We start from the raw sequence: 12,323 nt of genomic DNA on the forward strand, positions 1-12,323 counted from the left end.
TAACATGGCACAACCTACCACACAGCTTCTAGATTGTACATACCCATGAATGTTCAAAACATCATCTCGACATGTGTTCAGGAACAGGGCTTCAGGGTTGACAGCCCAAAGTGACGGGGTATGAACAAATTCACCGTAAAACAGGCTTCAATGATGCCTGGTACGTGGTCTGACTAAAATCTCTTCATAGTTTTCTATATTATATTTTTTAAGCTATAGAATTTTAGTTTTTCAGCCTTTTTTGGGATGATTTGTAATATTTTTAAATTACTCCACCTTCTATAAAAAAAAAAGCAAGGAAAAATAGGCAAAGAGTAACGGAATTCAAAAACCCGGGGTTCAAGAGTAAAATTCCTCAACTAACGAATAAAACCTAGGGGCACAAGACCCGATTTTAAGAAATGAAACCAAATTTGAAAAAAATAACATAATTCATAATAACTAAATTGCTCTAAAATATAATGAAAAATTGAATTCTGATTAACATAATCAAAACTGACAAACACTACATTAAGACAGGCACAGCATAAAAAAAACATCATACCAATTACGAAAATCCAATTCTATCCCCCTTTTGCTAGACTGAGAAATCGTCCTTGTCTTTCCACACTGACAAAACAATAATCCCTCCCTGTACTTGCCAGCCATCCATCATTAAAGCCACAATCTCCGTACAATACCTTTCGCAACTCATCCATTTCTTCAGTCGCCCATCATAAGACCAACCGTCTCATCCATATCTTCACACATGGGGCAAAATTAAGGACCATTCTACCCTTGCCTCCTCCCTAAATATTTTCTTTTTTGCCTCAAGTGGTAAAATATTCACCCTCAATTCAACAATGTAGCCTACTTTAGCTCCTGCTTTCTTAAATTCCCCTTAAAATATACCTTTTCATCCCATGTCTCCTTTACAATCACTTAAGAGTCGCAAGGAATAAGAGTTTTTCTTATTGTGAGCCCTGATTTTGGTTATACAGTTCCAAAATATTGCTGCTTTTCGTCAGCGGGCCTAAAGGACCGCTGAGACTTATAGACTTAGGACTTACGGACTCTAGCAGACCTTGAGACTTACGGAATTTCTTAAAACAATATATACTCATGTCCAATATCTAGCATAATGAATGGAAGCGTGTTTCCTTTGATGTATAAAAAATTTAAGAATTTAAGAGATAACATGTGTGACTGAAACATAATAAAGACTGCTTGATAAACGTGACTGTAAGTGGAGGTTTTAATACTATTAGAGGGTTTGAAAAACTCCTCAGTGTAAACACGGGACAAATTGTTGGGCATTATGAACTAGTGTTTATCTAATTCAATTATGTTAAAAAGATGCACAATAATCTATTAATTGATTATTATGGCTTTAAATATAACATTATATACTTTATTCAGTAAGATAGTACAAAGGCAAAGCATAAGCGTGGATGAGACGTAAAAACAGGTAAAAAGCCACGTACAAGTAGAGTCAGAACTGAGAAGTAATATGAATTAAATGAGAAGTAATAAGAAGTGAAAAAGAACAAAGCTAAGAAGGAATCAAGAAGTGAAAATAGAAAGGCCAATTTTTCGACTGGATTTTAAGAAAACAGCGACCCATTAAAAATACGGATTAAATTTTAAGTAGCAGTTTTTCTTTTGTTTTCAATGCAATATTACACCAAACAAATTAAAACAGTGTAACTTTTCTTTGAAAGTGGAGTTGTCTTTGGGTATCAAAAGACTGTTAATCAAGCCCCTGTCCAAGGGGAGAGGGGTTAGTGGGTTCGAGCCCCCAAACCCCTCTTTCAAAATACTTGTCGTAAATACTATAAAACGTAATGAAAAGTTGACAACCACCCCCCCCCCCCCGGGAAAAACTGCCTCCACTCCACCGGAAAATAATTGATATGGCCTCGCTGTTATATGAAGCCGACTGTTCCCTTGATTGAACCGATGGAAGGTTCCCCTCCCCCCGCCCCTTCTTAATGTCTGTAAATACAATAAAACAAATTAGTTTCTGTGTGTGGAATGCATCTCAGAGGGCTACACCTTTGAGGGAACATTATCGATGGGTAATATATATTCACTAGTCAGTAATAAATAGGTTACAAACTTACTTTCGAAGAACGACGAAACTCATCGTTACAAAAGAAGCAAACTATTATAAATATGGGATCCGGCATTAGAAATGCTTGTATTAAATCATATCTACCCGTCCGTCTATATTGAGTGTTCACGAACAAACTAATCCATATATTTGTCTTTAATTTACAGCATTTCCGAAAAAAGTACAGACGCCTAACCAAGCGATGTGGTGTTCTCCAACAGTATTTCTAACATCCCCTGATAGATACTTGCAAATCCTTTTATACAATAACAGTAATGATGTAATATTAACAGTCAACATGATTGGATTCTTTGTCTACAACGCACGTATATATATATATTACTGTGAATGTCCAAAATCTGGTTAATGTCGACATTCACAGGTGAACGTCCGAAATTCCTTTTTCTCTGCTTGGATTTAATTAGCTTTACGAAACAGCTTCTTCAGTCTTATGCAAGCTCTGATGGTAAAAGTTAAAGTTAGGTTGGGTTAGGTTAAATTAGGTTATAAATCTCGAAAATAGGTTAAAAACCTAACTAAATCCAGCCTAACCTAACCTGTCATTATCAAACCTTGGATAAAACTGAAAAAGTTTACTGACCACGCTGAGTAAATCCTAGGAGAAAAAAAAAGGTATTTTGAACATTCACCGGTGAAGTTCGACATTCACCAATATCGGGCAATCACGGTAATATATACACACATATATATAAACGCGGACATGGATACCCACACATGCCCATGCACATGTGATATGTACTTTAAAAATCTTACCTAAATTTGAAGGGGTAGATTCGTCAAAACTATCTTCCAACTTGAGCTTCTTCTGTACTTGCTTTAGGCTTTTATTGATAGAAGTATCTTCACGAATTGGAGAGCAGCTTATTCGTTTTGTTCCTCTTGATGCAGATGACACACGGTCAGTGTATCCTTGAAGTTCAAGCTGTAATTGCTTTGTTAAAGCTTCAGCAGATTGTCTAGCTGCAATTTCTTCAAGGATTTGAGACTCTTTGATGCTCAACTGATTTCTAAGTGACTCAATGTCAGTTTTGTAGGTAGATTCTTGGTTAGCAAGTTTCTCATTTGTAGTCTTATGTTCTTCCTGCAGTAATACGAGCTTTAACTGAAGTTCTTTTCCTGTAGGTACCTGTTCAGACTGAGATGATCCCCAAGCTTCTTCAAGGGAGGCACGTAGCTCCGTGAATTGCCTCTCCATATTATTTTTGACGATCTCAAATCCAATACACTGGTCATTTTTCTCTTTCTCAAGAATCGTGAGCTTGGCTTCGGCTTCTTTTACTGATTTCTTAAGGTCTGTGTTCTCAGTGACCAAGGGCTTAATGGTCTCCTCTTGAAGAGATGTCATAACCCTGGAGCTTCTCTCCCTTTCCCATTCAATTTGGAGCTGAAGATCATTGACAACTTGCTCAAGATCATCATTATTCTTCTCTAGACTTTGAATTTCCTCGGATGCCAAGTCAAGCTACAAATGAGAAAAATAATTAATCTATATTTATAATTAACGTTAAGTTCTCAAAATCTAGGGGCCATACGGCAACCGTCCCACCTTGTATCCGAATTTTGGCGCAATTCACTTTAGGATTCCCCATTTACAGTTTCTTAAGCCAGGTGGAATGGTTCCAGCTCCAAAATCATCTCGATTTTGTTAAAGTAACTGCAAAAAGAAAGTTTGATACAATTTGTACGTGTAATAACATATTCTTTAGGAATTTTTATTGTCAATGCTGTAACTGATCAATGTAATACTGTAGTACTGGTCAATAATGTCTATTTGAGTGCAGGTAATGATATTGACGGTTTGACATTTTAATAAACAAATGGCACTGTAAGCTTTTGGCGGGGTTGAGGGGGCGGTAATAACACGCTTACCTGTCGTGTTTTCTATTCTTTTTAAATTAAAGTACATTTGCCTTTGTAATTTCTCTTCGTTTTGACGGTGACGTCTTAATGCATAAATGGCATTATAACCTTTTGAGGGTTTGAGGGGGACATAATAATACATGTATCTGTGGTAATATCCTTTTGGTTACAAGTTCAAATGCACAGAAGAAGCTTTTTTTTTTATTATTATTATTATTTTATTGAAAAGCGGCAATGTTTCACTAAAAGAGCGGTTGTGTGTTATTACATCAATAAGTCCTCAAAAGAATTTTTTTGGTTAGAGAAGGTTAGAAGAAGACCAGAAAAAAATTAGATACGTTGAAACCAGATCATCTAGCTATGCACACTCTGAGAGGCAAAAAAATAAGAATTTTTCACCACATTAAATGATTAATGTAGTCACAATAGCCAAAATTCCTATAAAAAAAAAAACTTGACCTGATAGCACAAGCTGATGATATTAATCATCTGGACGAAAAAAATAGAGGAACTGCAAGCCAGTGCAAACACTATCGATGACGCAGGTAGTTCCTTTGGCGTGAAGGTAAACGTCAGCAGATCTAAGTAGATGAGAGTAGCACGGCACAAGAGACTGGTCCCAAGATTAGAGGTAACTTACAAGAGTGGGAACTGGTGCTAGTGTCGATAAAAAAAAAATATCAACGCCATCTAGCGTTTGGTGACGCTTGGCATTTTTTAGTGTAATAATAAGTATAAGTGTCACCAAACGCTAGATGGCGCTGATATTTTTTTTTGCCGATACTAGCACCAGGTTCCACTCTTATGAGTCACCCATACTCTTTCGACTGGTCCTCCTATCATCAAAGTCACTATTCACGGCGAGCAAATCAAGCAGGTCGATCAGTTCGTTTACCAACTGAGTGTGCTGACATCAACAAGTGAATCCTAAGAACCGTCGCACAAAACGACGCATGGCTCTTGGCTCCGCATGCTTGAAGTCCCTGTGCTCCGTTTGAAAAAATAAATGCTTGTCCATAAAGCTGAAGATACAAGTTTATCGTGCTTTGCTGATTCCGGCTGCGGGACACCTGCATAGAGTGGAGACGTTGACCCTAAAAGCCGGTGACGAACACTGAATGGCACCTTTCAAAACTAAATCACCACGAAAGCTTACTGGAATCACTTCTCTGTATTTGCGCATTAACCAAACGGCTATTGCCCTCTCTAAACTACTCTCAATCCATCATGCAGACCATGTTCCAGCAGCTTAGATGTTAAGGACATCTCCAGTGTATGTTCCCAGCCCAAAGGCCGTAAAGAGACTTTGAAGGAATATTGTCTTTCGCTCAAGAGGATGACCTCCCAAGCGTTGGCGCGAAAGCTTTTTCGACTATCTTTTCCAATTACTGCTGAGGACTGCGACAAAAAGGAGGGGATACAGAAAATACTGTCCATGACACCATGAGAGGAGAAGCCCCGAGTCAGCTAACCTGGCCGGATAGGAGTTAAGTAAATAAGTAAGTAGTATTTTAATTAAACCTTTAAATAAATTAACATTTATTTCTGCCCTTAATTAAATATTTTTAAAATGAACCTTGGCACGCAAATATTTTTCGGAAGTCTGATCCTTTTTCCCTCCTAAATCTCACGATGTATCACCAACTTTCTAAAAGCTTTCCTACAGTGCATCTTTTCATCAACTTTTTGATTAATTTGCCCCTCCCCCTCCAAATAAAAAACCAATCCCTATGTACATGGCTGTGTTTATTATCCCAGCTTAAATTGAGGACAGAAGGTTGACGGTACCAACAAAAAGAGCAAATAAAGTATGACTGAGCGGTGACAAAATACTTAACTGACAAGATATTAAGGAGTTGGGCAAGCCCTCGATAATATACGGCAATCATTGCTCGATTTAGGGTTAGCGTTTTCTCAGCAAGTTTAAGTGTATTGTTTATCTCCTCTCCTATGGTTTTAATATGTAAATCAAAGATGAAAATTTTACTATCATTACACTTCTGACGTTCCAATCCATCCATTAACCAAAGAAAATCTCTTATATTTGGCGTGATGATTTTTCAGAATAAAAATATGTTGAAAAAAATTTAAATTTCTTATTTTCTGAGCAAGTTTGGTATCTCCACCAAGGGATATTCTAAACAATATAATAATTATGACTCTGTGAATGAATAGATCTGAGACTAATGAATGATCAAAGTATTTTGTCCTTATGGTGCAAGTCCCAGATGCAGCCTTGTCACAAAATCGCTAGGTTCATGGGGGAACATATACTTTAACGTTTAATCGCTCTGAACTTGCATAGAAAAACTTTTCTAGATTTAAAATTAATCTATAAATAAAAGAGGGGAGGAGCTTAGATTCATTCATCATGAGAATTGGCTAAGGACGTACCCATCCGATATAAGATTTAGTCATCTCCAAACAATAAAATTTAAAAGCTCCAGAACAATAAAATCAATAAAGAACAATAATTTTAACAATAAAATCTCCAAACAATAAAATTTAAGAGCTAGTTGTCAAATTTATTTGTATTTTCTGAAATTTATCTAATGCCAGCCAATTAGAGAGTTATCAATCCTTAGCTGTATAGAAGAAAAAACTGTGTAGAAATTGATTTGTGTCTTAACTAGATATAACGAGCAAATAAGATAATTTTATTACAAATGGGTCTGACGTGAGCCTAGCATTAGCTAAAACGTTGGAGTTAGGTGGATCTCGATATTAGCTAAAAATCATTGTCACTGAGGTTATACCAAAGCGATAAACTACACGTAACGATCATCATAGAAGAGTGGATGCACTGCTGCTATCTTGATGAATCACCTGGCTAGCAAGAGTCAACCTTGAGGTTCAATCTATTTGAACTTTTACGGAATTAGTTGAAACCAGCCAATCAGAGAGCTATATTATCAATCCTTGCTGTATAGAAAAAACTGTACAGGAGTTTAAGCATGCAGTGAAAGTTTCCAAAGTATTATTCTTTGAAGTAGTTGAAAGTGGTTCAACTGAAAGTAGTTGAAGAAGTTTGAAATAGTTCTTTAAAAAATGACGATATAAACTTCTTTGAATGAATTTAGAATATTCCTAATACCAGGCTACAAAATAGTGTTTCGAGATGAAAAAGAGGTACTGGCTGGCCCATGTTATTGAAGGTCCACTGGACAAAAATCGGAAAAGACACATTTATTCAAAAAACGGCTATCAAATGACCATTTGACGGCAAAAAACGGCTATAACAAAAAATATATTGCAGCAAAACAGCTTGACAAATTTTTCAGAATGTTAAGTAGATATAAATAATAAAAATGCAATTTGATCCCAAAGACTCAAATTTATATAAAGAAAAAAAAAATCTAACCTGATCCTTTATCTTCAATTTCTGCTCTTTCTCCCACTTGTCTCTGACTCCAAAATCCTTTTCGAACTTAGTAAACTCTTGGAGCTCTTTGTAATCTTTATCGAGCTCCTCATAATGGTTTTCAAGCAGCGAATACTCTTCTTGTATAAGTTTAATACGACAAATAAGACTACGCATTTGGGCTCGAAGCTCTGATGCTGGAGTTCCTACAGATTTACTTAGAACACGGCTGACTGGAGTCTTCGCACTAAAATTCAATTAAATTAAATATCTTCTGAAATTCAGGCAAAACAAATAAGGTACTGAAATTAGATGAAAAAACTAAAGAAAATCGTGAAATTCAGGTAGCGAAAACAAGGTATTCAGCCACTTTATACCAAACTGAAAACGATGTAAAGTTATGGGAAAAAATTAAAGACAATTCTTGAAATTCAGGTAGCGAAAAACAAGGTATCCAGCCACTTTATCAAACTGAAAACAATGTAAAGTTATGGAAAAAAATTGAAGTCAATTCCTGAAATACAGGTAACGGAAAACAAGGTATCCCTAAAGCTACTTTACCAAACTGAAAATAACGTCAATTTAGGTGAAAAAATCAAGTAATTCAGGTAACGAAAAACAAGGTATTCCTAAAACCCCTTCACCCAACTGAAATAATTTGAATTTCGATGGAAAAAATCAAGAAAATTCCAGAGATTTAGTTAAAGAAGAGAAAAGTATCCATATAGTCATTCTACTGAAGAAAAAACCATGAAAAATAGGGTGAAAAAATTAAAGACAATTCCTGAAATTCAGGTAACGAAAAACAAGGCATCCGTAAGGTCACTTTACCGAGCTGAAAACAACGTTAATTTAGGCTAAAAAAAACATCAGAAAATTCCTGAAATTTAGTAAAAAAAAAAAAAATTAATATCTTCCTAAAGCCACTTCAGCAAACTAAAACTTTATAATCTCATTATTAAGTAAATCTGCATAAATGAAAACTCAACAGTCGATTACTGTGCTAGCCAATGTTGTTGTTAAAAAAAGAGAAAAAATTCTTTATGTTGCTTTGGCTCATCAAATGTCATGTTACGCATGTCTTTGGTTGCATTACTCGATACAGGAATTCATCCCCTAATTCTTGGAAAAACTTAATTTCATTTTATTTAACTCTCTTTTTCCTTCTCCCTTTTTTGTTGTGCATCCTTGCAAGATTACCTTTTAGCGCGCTGCTGAATATTTTTGATATCTGGTTTGTACTAGATTGCTGTACTACCAAAGATACATTTAGAGACAAAAAGATATATTTACTAACAAGTTATTTTTTGTTTCTTAAAAATTTTATTTTATTTATTTTATTCCATTCTTTTTCTTTAGGGTGCCAATGTAGCACATACTCGCAAGCTTAGTTTTTGGTGCGCTGCAGCTTATTTCTTTTTTGTATTTGATTTGTAATAGATCCGTAATCTATTACTATCTCTACTAGTGTCTACTAGAATTACTAAAATCCCTTTGCAACAATGGAACTTGAGTTAACGCCTTCTGATGTATAACACGGTGCATCCCTTGCATTAAACAGACTCTATTTTCCCTCTTTCGGCAAAAGTAATTTTGGGATGCCCTGTACAAAATCATTTAGTAAAGTTTTCTTGTTTATTCTTAAAAGCTCTATTTCATTTTATCGAATTTGTTCATTGTTTAGTAGTACACACTAGAAGACTTTGATTTTGAAGTGCTTCTAATTCATTTTTAGAAGTTGATTTGTAATAGATTAGTACTGTACTACTATCTTTACTGGTGTCTACTAAAATTATTAAAATCCCTTTACAGAAATTGTACCCAAGTTAAACACTTCTGATGTAAAACGCGGTGTATTCCTTGCATTAAACAGATTCTACTTTCCCGCTTTCAGCAAAATGACTTTTGGTGTGGACTGTAAAACAGTGGCGGATCCAGGGGGCGAGTGCCCCCCCCCCCCTAGCAGAGTCTAAAGTAGTGTAATTTACTTACTTAACTCAAGTTTGCGTTAATTAAACTTACTCTTAACGCAAGTTTATCGGATCAACCTATTTTGCCCCCCCCCCTAATTTTTTTCATCGGACCAACCTGTTCTGCGCCCCCCCCCTACCCCTAAAAAAATCCTGGATCCGCCCCTGCTGTAAAAAGAGATTTAGTAACAAGTTATTTTGAAATTCTTTTACAAACTTCATTTCATTTTATCTATTCTACTATTTTTTTTTCTTGAGGCTGTCATTGTTTGCAGCAAACACCTGTAGACTTTGATTTTAAAGTGCTTCTAAATAATTTTTAAAAGTTGATTTGTAATAGACTAGCATTGTACTACTATTTTTAAAAGTGTCTGTTAAATTTACTCAAATCCCTTTTCAGCAATTTAGCGTGAGTTAAACACTTATAATGTCAAATATGGTGTTGTCCATTGCATTAAACAGATCCTCCTTTCTCTCTTTCGGCAAAATGACTTTTTGGGCGCCCTGTAAAAAAAAACTATAGCAACAAGTTAGTTTTTAATTCTAAAAAAACTTCCTTTCATTTAGTTATTGTTTTTTTTTTTTTTGCTTTAGGCTGTTACTGTATAGTAGCACATATTCGCAAGCCAATTTTTCGTGAGCTGCATATTCATTTTTTAATAACTAAGTTTGATTTGTAACAGGTAATTGTACTACTACGAAATACTAGTATCTGCTATAATTCCTAGAATCCTTATGCAGTAATGTAATACCTGTAAAACATTCCTGATATAAGTATAGCGTAAATTCTGATATAAATATAGCGTAAATGTCAAATAGCTATGCCTCCGTGTTGACAGCCCCCTCCAGCAACCACCGGTGCAAGAGCTGTAAGTTATGCAAGTTGCTCATTGTTAATATATAACGTTTATTTTATTGAGAAAATAAACAACTTTCAATAAACAGAAATGCTTCGCTCTGTCTGTCAGCAAAGCTAATTATAGGATGTCCTGCATAAAAAAAAGAAGACAAACTTTTGGTAACACAGCACAGGTTAAACAATCCTTATGCAAAATCCAAACATAATACGCAAACACTGTAGAAAAATTACGAATAGTAACCATGTCTTGGGGTATGTTTCAGACCCCAAGTTACCACTTAGTTACCCATTAGTTACCACTAATGGTAATCAACTATCCGTTGTTATTTTCATTCCAAGACAACAGACAACAAAAAATTATAGGCGAATTTTAGTACAATAATTGCAAAACTGACTACAATGTCAGACCTGTCTAGGTATTATAAGCATTTTAGATGTTCAACCTGTTGTTATCTACGTTTTTAGGCTAAAAGTAATACAAGATAATGATCATCATAATTAATAATTACAATCCTGAATCTAACTAGAATTCTTACGAACTATTCAAATATCAAAAAATATTAAACAAATTGAAGGAGATAAAAGCAATTATAAAGATGTAAAACATTTATAAAAACTCTGAAGAAGATTATGATGAGGGTTTGGAAGGCCATTATAATACGAAATTATAATTATAATACATATAACTATAATAATTTATTATAATTATAATTATAATATTAATTATAATTTATAAATATATACGTTCTTGTGCTTTCAGTAAACTCCCACAAATATCACCAAAAACCGTCAAAATTTCAGCTATACGAACTGAATGTAATACCGCGTTTCTATTTCAGTTGCGGTGGGAACAGACACGCTATCCAATAACCTTCCACCACAATTTAGCTCGAACTAAAATTACAATTTACTAATGAAAAAATGATTTTGAAGAGGGTAGGAAATATTATATTTTAACCACGAAAATATTAACATATTGGAAAAATACCTAGGAGTATCTCTTGGATTTTCAGTAAAACTTGTTTGAACAGACATGTCCATTGTGCCCATGTCTTTGTCTTTGTTGTAGCTATGTCGTCCTCTCTCCTGCATATCCTTTGGTGTCAGAACCAGTGACTTATCTTCGTCCTCTTCTAGTAAGCACTCCAATTGGAACTGACGACTATCAAATGCTGAAAAAAAGAGAACGTATCAAACAGAAATATACTGTCACATAAATAAACATTTCATTAACTATTTCTCTTGTGATCCTAAAAGGTGTAAATTAAGACCCACTTAATTTTGGTGATAACGGTCTGGTTATTTATAGTAAAGCATAAGGACGTTTATTGTTGTAGATTAGTACGAGAAGACTGACCTTCACTGGGTGAAAAGAGGCAGTTTTTTTTAATCTCTTTCGCAAAACAGCTTTAATTTTATTTTATTCACAGTAGAGAGTAAAACCATTAGGGTATTGGACATCTTGGTATGTGTGACGTCATTCTTGTGAAAAATGCTTTTTTTCTAAAATTGATTAAGGCCCGAAAACAGTTTTCCCAAAGTCATGATTTATCTAGATTGTTTTCTTACCCCGAAAATCGAACAACTTGCATTTTACGAACAATCTTATTAAACGAACAATAATCCCTGAGCGAAAATCTGTCCCATGGTACACACATTATTATTGTTATTTTTACATTTAATGCTTCGTCTTTCAATCATGCGAAGCAATTAAGAAGACTAGCTTGGCAGTAATAAAACAGGAATATTTTTCTGTAAAAGCTTAGAATCAACTGGTGGGCCAACAAACAATTTACATTTTGAAACTCGTCCTACTTATCCTGAAAATTTTCAACCTTTAGGGTCTGCAACTAATTTCAGTCAGCAGATGATTTATGAAAAATACTCTGGGGGCTGGGAGGGGGAAATGAATTTCCCCAAAGTCGCGACCTATCTAGATCGTTTTTTAACACCGAAAATGGCAAGTATACAAATTTTAGAAAGAATTATAGTTGCCACTTCCGATAAAAAATAAATAAATATACATATTTATAATCATTTACATATACACAATTATTGCTCGTTTAATATAAAAGATGTTGGAGACTTTTGTCTGAAGGTCTATCTTGCGGCAGGCGTATGTCTCCAAAACCATAGACTCTGTCTGGAGACTTATCTTGT

At 34.9% G+C, this 12,323-nt stretch overlaps 1 protein-coding gene across 1 annotated transcript in view; it reads right to left on the bottom strand.

The window, feature by feature from the left end:
• The window catches only part of LOC148950026 (uncharacterized), a 140,687-nt gene that overhangs the window by 65,686 nt on the left and 62,678 nt on the right, over positions 1–12,323 (bottom strand). The window contains exons 12-14 of the mRNA XM_089092077.1: positions 11,152–11,335; positions 7,335–7,581; positions 2,867–3,575 (exon numbers count right to left, since the gene is read on the bottom strand). The gene's annotated coding sequence lies outside the window, so the exon portion shown is untranslated. The remainder of the gene's footprint in view (positions 1–2,866; positions 3,576–7,334; positions 7,582–11,151; positions 11,336–12,323) is intronic.

Source organism: Artemia sp. Qi Xiang Cuo, chromosome 7 (assembly GCF_049724085.1).
Source record: "Artemia sp. Qi Xiang Cuo chromosome 7, ASM4972408v1, whole genome shotgun sequence".
NCBI classification, from domain to species: domain Eukaryota; kingdom Metazoa; phylum Arthropoda; class Branchiopoda; order Anostraca; family Artemiidae; genus Artemia; species Artemia sp. Qi Xiang Cuo.